This window comes from Mustela nigripes, chromosome 16 (genome assembly GCF_022355385.1).
Source record: "Mustela nigripes isolate SB6536 chromosome 16, MUSNIG.SB6536, whole genome shotgun sequence".
NCBI classification, from domain to species: domain Eukaryota; kingdom Metazoa; phylum Chordata; class Mammalia; order Carnivora; family Mustelidae; genus Mustela; species Mustela nigripes.
The window spans coordinates 38,059,456-38,069,953 of record NC_081572.1 but is presented as its reverse complement, the minus strand read 5'-3'; the positions used below and the strand labels follow the sequence as shown (position 1 = coordinate 38,069,953).

The 10,498-nt window shown below is 46.8% G+C and overlaps 1 long non-coding RNA gene across 3 annotated transcripts in view; it reads right to left on the bottom strand.

Moving 5' to 3' along the window:
* Positions 1 to 512: 512 nt before the first annotated feature.
* LOC132003439 (uncharacterized) overlaps positions 513 to 10,498 on the bottom strand; it is a 33,574-nt gene continuing 23,588 nt past the window's right edge. Inside the window, exons 2-6 of one of the 3 annotated variants that reach the window (XR_009400195.1) lie at positions 9,233 to 9,386; positions 7,769 to 7,842; positions 7,281 to 7,440; positions 6,798 to 7,033; positions 513 to 2,191 (exon numbers count right to left, since the gene is read on the bottom strand). This is a non-coding gene — a long non-coding RNA (uncharacterized LOC132003439). Of the gene's footprint in view, positions 2,192 to 6,297; positions 7,034 to 7,280; positions 7,441 to 7,768; positions 7,843 to 9,232; positions 9,387 to 10,236; positions 10,309 to 10,498 lie in introns of those variants that run through there. The other 2 variants (XR_009400197.1, XR_009400196.1) reach the window with 2 other exon arrangements.

Genomic DNA, 10,498 nt, shown 5'->3' with positions numbered 1-10,498 from the left:
TTCTCCATCTCTTAAACCCTACCCAGTTTTCAAGGCTCAGGTCCATTGTAATTGTCAGAATATGTATAGGTCAAGGTCGTAAAGGGTGAGCATCTAACAGTCAAGAATGTGGGTTGTTCGTTGACCCACCAACAGCTATTTAAATCCCTTTGGGAAATTCTGAACTTCTGAGACGTGTGTACTCTGATCAACCCTGGTTGGGTAAAGAAGATAGTAAAGGTGTCAAATCAGAGAGTTGTGATGATTCCTTGGCAGGGGGTGGGGAGCTACTGTGCCTGGCCCAGTGATTGGCACATAGTAAATGTTCAACAGAACTTCAGCAAACCCACTATGGTGAAAAACCACTTCAGCATAAATTCTATTGAGATGAGCCTATGTATGGTTCCTTCACTACTGTAATCCTGGTACCTGGCCCAGCTTCTGATACACAGAAAATGTTCAATAAATATTTCCAAAAATAAACAAACATATAAATAAATTGTTAAATAATTGTAAAGCTCCGTACAAATAAATGTTGCTATTTTGTTTGTTTTTATTTGTTTTGTTTTGTTTATTTTATTTATTGTTTATTTATTCTTTTATTTATTTGTTTGTTATTATTTAGTTAACAGAATTTAGATAACCTGACAGAGATGGAGATCCTGCATTTATTACTAATGTGACTGCTGACTTATGCTGTCTTCCAGGCCCATGGGAGTGGGCTATGGCTTCTTCACACACAATGCAAAGGTTATATACTGTGGGGTTTCCCCTCCGTTATTTCAATGTCTTGTCCAATCTGCTTTCAATCTTTTGTCAGCATAACATAACTGTACCCCTCCATAATAACTATTTGGAGCCACAATCATCTCTAGACCGTTGGCATCACCAGTTAGGATGCTAAAGTTTCAACACTCAGTCTGTGCCCACCTTTTCTAGGAGCCCATGTCTGTCCTAGATCATCATCCCTCAATCTCAAAAACAAAAAAGATGCTTTTTCTAAGAAATAATAGAGAGGTCTCAGCAAGATATGGACCACACACCTGAGTGAAGGACAGAGAGAAGGATAGCTCCAAAATGGCGCCCTCAATTGGAAGGTCAAGGACAGCCCAATAGGTCTGTGAGGTCATGCAGATCACAACTTCCCAGCATGATTGCCACCATCTGCTCTCTCCCAGGCCATCTGTGCTGGCCGCACCCCTTCACACTCCACTCTTACCGTGTCTTCCTCAAATGCAGGGACTCGGGCTAACGAGGCCCCAGGTGGTCTCTCTTTTTGGGCATATCTTGTCAAATGGCAGAATCACCTGCGGGTCCTGGGAAATTATGGATACTGAGTCAGTGGATCCTAGGTGGGGCCTGAGAGCCTGCATTTCTAGTAAGTCCAAGTGAGGAAAATGCTGGTGAGTGTGTCACACTTTGAATAAGAAGGGTGGACTCTATTCCTGGACTATGGATTTCATCATTCTCCCTGGACCTTAGAAGCCCAGTCCTCTGCTAAATACATTTTAAGAAAAAAATTTCTTATAATTATATTTGTCAGTTATACCTAAGTAGAACTGGGGGAAAAAATGATTTCTATATATTGAAAAATACATTTGAAGTATGGAAAATTTCTTCTGTAGATCACATCATGCAAATTAATCATTGACAAATTGATGGATATGGAGTATTTTACATGAGAATAAAAGATGATGAGTTCCAATTATAATGTACATTGAATATTTACTACCCTGGTTTTTGCGATTGCTTAGTCCCTATCATAGAAATATAAGCTTCCCGATGTCAATAGCTTATTGACAACAGCTTATGAAGTACTTTGTTATCCTGAAGCCCCTTTTGTCTTTTTTATGCTATCTTGCTACTAACACTGCTTTCATGATCTAAGGACTCTTCCTTCAGATAGCAATCAGGATAGATGATTAGTGGTTATCTGTCAGCGATGTTGATGGTGGTATATAAAATAACAGAAAACATTTACTGAGTATTTCCTAGGGGTCAGGCACAATGCTAAGTGCTTTATAAAAATTTACTTGACTTAATCCTCAAAATAACCTCATGGAGACACTGGTATCAATTACAACTATGAAAATAAGAAAATGAAGATCAAGAAAAAGGAAGTAGACTTTCTTCTATTCCCCAGGGCTAGTAGGTTGTAGTGTGAGTACTTGAACCTGGGTCTGCATGGCTCCAAACCTCAGAGTGTTGACAGCTACAAAACATTAAAAAATAAAATAATGTCAAAAAATACAAAAACGATTTTTTAATTTTAAAGAAGTACAAGAAATTCAGACACTCTTTGGCTACCTACCCAATTAACAGTCCCCTTTAAGAAATATTGTGCTGGGGCACCTGGGTGACTCAGTGGGTTAAAGCTTCTGCCTTCGGCTCAGGTCATGATCTCAGGGCCCTGGGATTGAGCCCCGCATTGGTCTCTCCGCTCAGCAGGGATCCTGCTTCCCCTTCTCTCTCTGCCTGCCTCTGTGCCTACTCGTGATCTCTATCTGTCAAATAAATAAATAAAATCTTTAAAAAAATAAATATTATGCTAAAATTAAAAATTCACTTAAAATAATCCTGTTTCCTTTGTGAACAGATGGCCAGAATTATATCCATGAGACTTTTTCTTTCTTTTTGTATTTTGAAAAAGTAGCATGCAATCATCGTAAGATGAGGCTTCCAAAAAATTGCTCACATGCTGCATTGAACCAATTTAACAACATAACAAAGCAGTCAGGAGGATCAGATCTGGCTCTTATGGGCCAAATCAATCCTTCCCATATTTGTTTATTGGGCCTAAAACTTTGTTCATTTTTCATTCTGCACTTTCTAGTAAACTAAGTAAAATTTTCTCATTAGTTTAAAGCAGATGAAACCATCTTACGTAAATATTCTGAATTGTGATCAAAGCATTCACCAAGTCAAAAAAAATTTAAACATTGGTCATTTGGAAAGTATTGCTTTATGCAGGTAGGCAGACATTCAAATGTTGACAGATTTTATTACATAGTGTCAAATATTAGATTCACTAATCTCACCAGCAAAGTATTTTTAATTTATTTTTTTTCAAATCTTTTATTTATTTACTCATGAGAGACAGAGAGAGAAGCAGAAGGAGAGGAAGAAGCAGACTCCCCACTGAGTGGACTGGATCCCGGCACCCTGGGATCATGACTTGAGCGGAAAGCAGATGTCTAATGACAGAGCCACCATGCACCCATGAAACCTTTAAGTATTGGGAAACTATCAAGCTCACAGTGGTCAATACAAGTTTTTTTATGTTCTCATTTTGACGATAATTTTCCCCCAGTTTTCCTGAGATACAACTGATATGTAATCTTGTATTAGTTAAATTCGTAAGCATAATGATCTGATGTGTGCATGTATCACAAAATGATTGTCATGAGTCTACTCAACCTGTTTCACGTAGTTACAATTTCTCCCCGCCCTCACCCCTGTATGACAAACTTGTAATATCTACTTTCTTAGCAACTTTGAAACATACAATATTGGTAAGCATAGTGTCCACGGGGTCAGTGACAACCCCATAACATATTCATGTACTCACTGGAAGTTTGTAACCCTTTGACCACGCTCTGCTAAATACTTGTAACATTTATTGTATACCTACTGCATGGCTGGTTACTAATAGACCTTCGACTGACTTAATCTGATGTCGTGTGTTCACATTCCCACTTTATAGAAGAACGCAAGTTCCCAAGGGATGTGAGGAGTCTTCCAGTCCCGGGGACGGGGAATTGTGGGCTGGAGCAGCAGCTGGAGACCTTCCGTGCAGACAAGAACCTTCCGTGCGGATAAGAACCACCACCCTGAAAACACTAGATCGCTCTGGAGGTTTACTTTGTATATTTACATGTCTGCCCCCACGAGCCAGGCTCCACGATCTGTAAGTGGATTAGCACCCACCTGCTATTACCCACGCAGGTGTCTGTGGCTAAGTATTTCTCAAGAATATGGGCATCATGCCATCTTTGTTAGAGTTGCCAAGGATGCTTGTAGCAAATAACATGTATGTCCCCATCCCAGATAGTGGCTGGGTCTGGCTAACTTTTCACCAAGATCCCTTTCCCTTCTGGGCATTAGACACTATTTCCCCGGGGCGCAGCATGGAGGTGTGGAACCAGGTCTCACGAATGGGAGGTGAATGGAAGTAACACGGTCACCTCTTTGCTGCAGAAATTAAGAGCAGGTGTGTCCTCTCTGCACCCCTTCATTTCATGCTCTTATCTGAGGACTCTGAAGCTACAAGGAAGGGTAGAAGCCAAGATGGAGGAGTCTGGGGTCCCAGAATAACCAGGAGAAGAATATGTCCAGATCAACTCCAGAGAACTCCACCCCACTAACTTATACTGGATTGTGGCTTGAGAAATGAATCATTATCTCGTTCAGGCATTGACACAGTGGGATGGCTGGTGTAAAATTTGTTTTCCCTGCTGCATATATCTACTGGATCTTGGCAGGAAGAGCCCAGAAATCTGCATTTTCAGAAAGCCTTCGGGTCATTCTGGAAAACCAGAGTTTCATGAAAGGGGTCAGTCTTGAGGGAGGATGGCAGTGCCCCAGGGTGGCCCAGAGAGTTGTGTCCAAAACAACGATACCATTTACGGTTTCCATCACACCTTGTCCTCCGTCAACCCCCTTTCTCATCCCTTCCTCTCTCATGGAACACTGACGTCAAAGCACACTCCTGAGAGGCTCTCGCGGTAACATGTTTTTTCTTGCAAGATAGATAGATTAATTTCTGGAACGTGAGCTTGTCCTGAGAGCAACCTGATGGGTTGGTTGCAAACAGCAGTCACAGATGGGAGCCTGCATGCACAGCAGGTATTTTATCGATCAAAAAAGCAAAATTTGAGGATGACTCATCTTCATTTTTGTATCTGTCATGGTGTCTGTCATTTCGAGTCAGAGACCAAGGCCTGGGGCTGTGTGGAGGTTGTGGGTAAGTGAAAGCAAATAATAACATACCCATTTTAGGGCATGGGAACGTTTGTATGGGTCCAGAAATTTCTCTCAACAGTTGGCCATACTCGAAAGCGCATACCTGCCCACCCAAAGACCTGGTCTCCAATGACTCTTGTTTCTCTGCTTTCTTCGGGAATCTACTGCTACAACAGCATGGTAGCTCTTTCCACTCCAACGCACACGTGCACACACAGGTACAGAATATTCACATCAGACATCCAACAAAGGAGAGGGTCCCCTTCCTTCTATTCGTGCCTGGGGTAGCTACTGGCTGAACTGGGAACTGGTGGGGAGAACAGTTATTGTTGAGAAGAAATTAATCTCCCCCATACCCTTCATGGTGCAGAATGGGCTCCCATTCTGTTAACCATTCATGGTTCTCCTAGTTACTGGTGAACTGCCCTTTCTCCAGAACTGTGTGAGACTCTATCAGACTCTGGGAGGGAGACAACAGGGGCTGGAGAAAGGATGGCCCCTGTCCAGCTCTGAGATCACAACATCAAACCTCTGGTACACACCATAGGCCAGATAGCCCCAAGGTGGCCTTAAAATCTGAGACAAGAAATCAGGAAATTCTGCTGTATACTTGGAGCTCCAGACTAAAGGAAATTGGCCTCTGTCCCTTCTGAAGCCCAGTTGGCTTCCCTTCCCCCACCCCCTTCAACCACTTTATTGGAAAATCCTTCGTGATTTAATATCATGGTTCTTTCCTTGTGCGGGTAACTGATCTGATGGGGCCTAGACATACTAGAAGTACCATCACAAGGCCCAAGAAGGCAGCCACAGCCACCACTGTCTTAAAGGTGACATCTCCAACAGCCCCGGGCCCCGAGTTCCCAACATCTCTGAGGGAGGAGCCAGGTGAGTCCCGGGAGACCTGTTACCATGTTCTCTTCATCAGTGGGCTTCAGCTCAAGACAAAAGATCACCCCCTTTCCTGCCTCACCTGTCCCGACTGCCTACCTGTTTCTGGCTGGGCTGCGGTGGTCCCCTGAGACCATCTTGGCTCTACAGAAAAGAACTAGACCCTAGAGGAAACCCCTCTTCCATCGCAAAGGCCGTATCCAGGCTCTGAACATTTGTAACTGAAGTTTTCCTCCTTTGGCAGATTTGGATGCGGGGTTCTATGCAAACTTTCATTGCAGTAGGTGTAATGTTGGGATTTGCCAAGTCATTTGGGGGTCTGTAGACCCTGAACACCCTCCCTGAGGGCAAGGAGTTTTCCTCATTCCTCACAATAAGGGCAGGAGCATAATATGCATTCCAATAAATGTAAGAAAGAAGAAGGAAAGAAGGAAGGTCGGTCAAATGTTCCATTTTCTACATGCAGTTTATAAAACACAGCCCGATCAGAAAAGAACCATCTCCAAGAGAGGAAAAGACCCAATAACTAGACTCCTTGGCTCTAGAAGGCCCCAAACCCAACTTTGACTCAATACATGAATCATCAGTGTAAAAAGAGGTCACGTCCTACAGACCCAATGATCTGGTTTGAGGTTAAATTTACTCCTATGACCTGGCTCTTGTAAGTGGTTTCTGGAACTAAGTAGACCAAGCCACACCCAGTGACTTGGAGACATGGAAAAAGTAATAGATGCATGTGTTGTATGAAAGGCTGCTATATACAGCTTACTACTTGTATTTCCAAATCAGGAAGTAGGGAAAAGTAAAAAGTAGGACATAGGCTTTGAATTGAAGCTGTTTTTCTGAGGCTGGGTGGTAGCCACCCAAACATGAGACAGGGCATTCATTCTACACTTCTTTTCCAATCGTATAGTCCCCTTCCTTAAGCTGCTCAGGTCTCCTTCTTCTGAGTTGACTGAAAGACTTACGCTCGATGCTTCGATGGCTCTGAGGTAGCCTTCACTAAAATGGAATGGAGAGTCGCCGCTGTAGAATGCTCTGGTGAAGGGATCAGTGTGCAGACGGTCTTGGGAGGAAGAGTGGAGGAGGGAACACAACTCTGGACTTTGCAGTCAAGCAGTCTTGGGGCACACCGCAAATAGGTCAGGTGTGAACCTGATCACCTCAGGCAAGTCACTGTAGCTCACTGACCATCAGGTTCAGCCTAATGAACAAAAGCAGAACACACTGACCGTGAACATTGCAAGGATTCAATGCGATGCCCCTTGCTAAGATGACACAGGCCAATCTTCACTCCTTTTCATCCCCAACCCTCCTCATCTCACTTCTTCTCTCTTCCCTCTGCTCCTTGTGAACACTTCACCCCATCCCTGATTGTCTTGTAGAGACTAAGGTGAGGATCAGTGAGTCTAAACGCATCACACTGAACACAGTCAAAGTCAGTTCCCAACCTGGTCAGTTCCCTCCTCTTGAAGCCTGGGCTCCAATCCGTGGTTCAGCCCAGCTCAGTGTTGAGAAGCCCTGGTCTGCACCATGTACTCGAGGAAACTTCGAGAGTGGCCTTGCCTGGGTCCCAGGGCTGGTTCCGGTCATTGACAGTCTGGACAAAGGCTTAGGGGAAGAGAGAGATGCCCAAGCTGATCTTTACAGTGTTTTGTACGTGGGACCCCCCTTCCTCTCTCGGTGGGCAAACCTCCATCTCATCACCATCTCTCTCCACACTGGCCACTGTACGTGGGATGAGGGGGTCCCCTTTGGGACACACAGCACCTCCCACGGGTGGTTCACAGCCTGTCACTCTGTGATAGGTACTAGCGCGTTTGTCTTATCCTCCGCCCCCGCCCCCCACATGCACACACACACAGGAAGGTGACCGGCTGCCCCAAGACATTCTTCAGGTCACGCGGAACAGTGTTGTGACCCTGGACAGGCCCCTCACCGGCTGGGCAGACTCAAACCCTTAACCACCAACATTTCACTCTCGGCAGCTGCAGAAAGGATTTCTTGCAGGTACTGGGAGGAATAAAAAGAAAAGCAAATAGTGATCTTTTTTTTTCTTTGCACATTTTTTGCACCTTGTAGCCTCATACCAAGTGCCAGGAGCCCATTCCAGCTCGTCGTCCCTCACCCTGCACAGTGGGTGCAAGCCCAAACTTGGAAAGCACTGACAGGCTATCTGTCACCACCCGCTGTCCTCATCGGGTGCCTGGGCCCCCGCTCTGCACTAGAGTCCTTCCAGTTACCCATGCGGGGACTGTCCTGGCTGAGCTGCCCTGCACCCCCTCCCGGGAATGCAATTCCACCCCTGCCCCCCAGGCTGCCTAGCTCTCCACTGCCTCCCTCTGCCTCCCATCAGACCCCAAGAACTGAGACCCTGCGAACTCCAGATCAGGATTTTTGCCATAGATCACCCAGTATACCCAATATACCCAGACCCACTGCGGGGGAGCTCCAACACTCACATTTTGATGACCCTATCTTAATAAAGGGCAACATGCTGTTTCTATCATGGGAGCCCCTGGACACCGACTCCCACTGCATGTGCGTCACTGCCACTGGGGAGATGACAATATGGGAAGGGGATCCCCCGGGGAAGGTCATGGGACCAGCGCCATAGGACTTTGTCTTCTAGGGTCATTTCCCACAAACGTCCTTGGCTCGGTTCTCTGCAGGGGGACAGAAGGAAAGCAAGGCAACACCAGGGCCAAGATGCAGCCATACACTCGTGGCCCTACAGAGCCAGGGACGGAAGCTCAACCACAAGAGTGAGCTTCCTGACATTTCCTGCCCTGCTGCCCTCTCCTCCCTTTGATTCCCAAAGAAGCCGGGGCCAGGCATCCAAGCCAAGCCCCAATTCCTCTGTGCATGTCCCTTACCCCTCTGCCCCTCGCTTCTCCTGATGTCCCCACTTCCAAAGGGCCAGAGTCCCTCTGTTTTCTCAGCCTTCAACAGAAAGTCTGGAATTTCCTCCCAGACCCTGAAATTGGGAAACTCCCATCTATGTTTATCATCCCTAAAAAGGAGAATCATCCCCATGAATAAGCCTGTCCTTTGAGCCTGAAGGCTTGGACTTTTTCCAGCTCCACTGGTGGAGCTGCCCAGTGGCCTGAGGTGAGGCCACCCAGCTACCCTGTCCCTCCTCCCAGCTGCCATCCAGGCCACCTGTTCCTTATGGCTTCTCCCCACCCAGAGCAGAGGATGAAGCCACTGCAGGCACTCTGGTGGTCGGGGCCAGAGGGACCTCCATGCATGAACACAACTTCACAGGTTGTTGCTTTGCCCCAGAAAGGGGGAAAGGAGTAGCTTCACAGAATGAAGGTAAGATGCATCAGGGTGTGGGCAGCGCAGGTCTGAGGGGTGGGGGTTGACCGTGATCTTGTGCTTGTTAGAGGCACAGCCTCACCTTGTCCACAGTCCAGCTGTTCTTCAGAGGGAGGCCAGGCCCCGTGCACATCAGGTCGGGTCTACGTTCCCAACCTGGAGGCTCAAGGTCTCTCCCCAGCTGTGTGATCTTCGGCGGTGCGGACTCTCTGGGCCTCCATTTCTTCCTGGGTTCACTAGAGATGATGAAATGGTGAGGTTAACAGGAGAGAACGCTTGTCCTACCCTCGCCTCCATGACTGGCAAGTGGGGTTCCATTGGGGTGTGCTGGCATCTCCCCTCCCCGTGCTGCACGCAAACACCCCTTCTACCCACCGTGCTTGGTGGCCCTTCTTCACCTCCCCTGCCCCACCGTCAGCATATCTCCTGTGGTTTTTCTGGGAAGTTTCCCTTCTCTTTTGTGAAATGCAGAGCAACTAGGGGCTGTTCTGTCCATTAGAAGAGGAAGTCCTTCAGCCCTGGGGCCTTTCCCCAAGGTTCACGTGAGGAGCTCTGTGCAGCCACCCAGAGGGCCTTTGGCCAGACTTTGCTTTCCCCAAGTCCCCTTCTAGGGGACAGCAGCCAGCTCCCCCCACTCTGATCCCCCAGAGTCCCCCTAGAGCCACAGCTGGGCAAATCGGATGGAGCCAAGTCTCCCTTGGGGCTTCCCCATCACCCATTAGCATCACCTCACCTCTCCAAGGACACCCTGCCCTCAGCCACTTGTCCCCACACTCCACCTGGCCATTCGCCCTGGTGAGACCCAGGTCAGGTGGCTCTACCCCACGTGGCCTCAGAAAGATGTGTGGGTCCTCAGTAGAACCCACTATCAGGTTATCAGCTCCGCGAGCCCCATGCTGTGTCCATGAGTGAGAGTCACTCTGCTAACTAGCCCAGGTGAGCCCCGAGGCAGGCAGGGCTCCCAACCCACCGTTTTCTTAGACCAGAGCTTTCAAGAGCAGCAAGGCTCTCGTAGGGAAAGACATTCCCTTTTCAGCTGTCTTTTAACATTTTTGATCCGGTCAAGGAGAAAGCCTCAGCACTTACCAACCTCCTCCCCCTTCTCTCTGTCTCCCTCTCCCTCTCTTCAACAAGAGAGTAAGCTCAGAGCTCCGACATCAGGCAGGCAAGTGCATCCAGCTCCAATCGAAAAACAATGTTTATTTTGATGGCAAGAATAGCAAACAATATTGGTTTCACATTTATAGCAGTCATAAAATGTTTCCTTTCAAAACGCATGTATTTAAGTAAAAAAAAAAAAATGTGAGTCATTTTAAAGAAAATCACTAGGTCTGTCAGAGAACGGTTT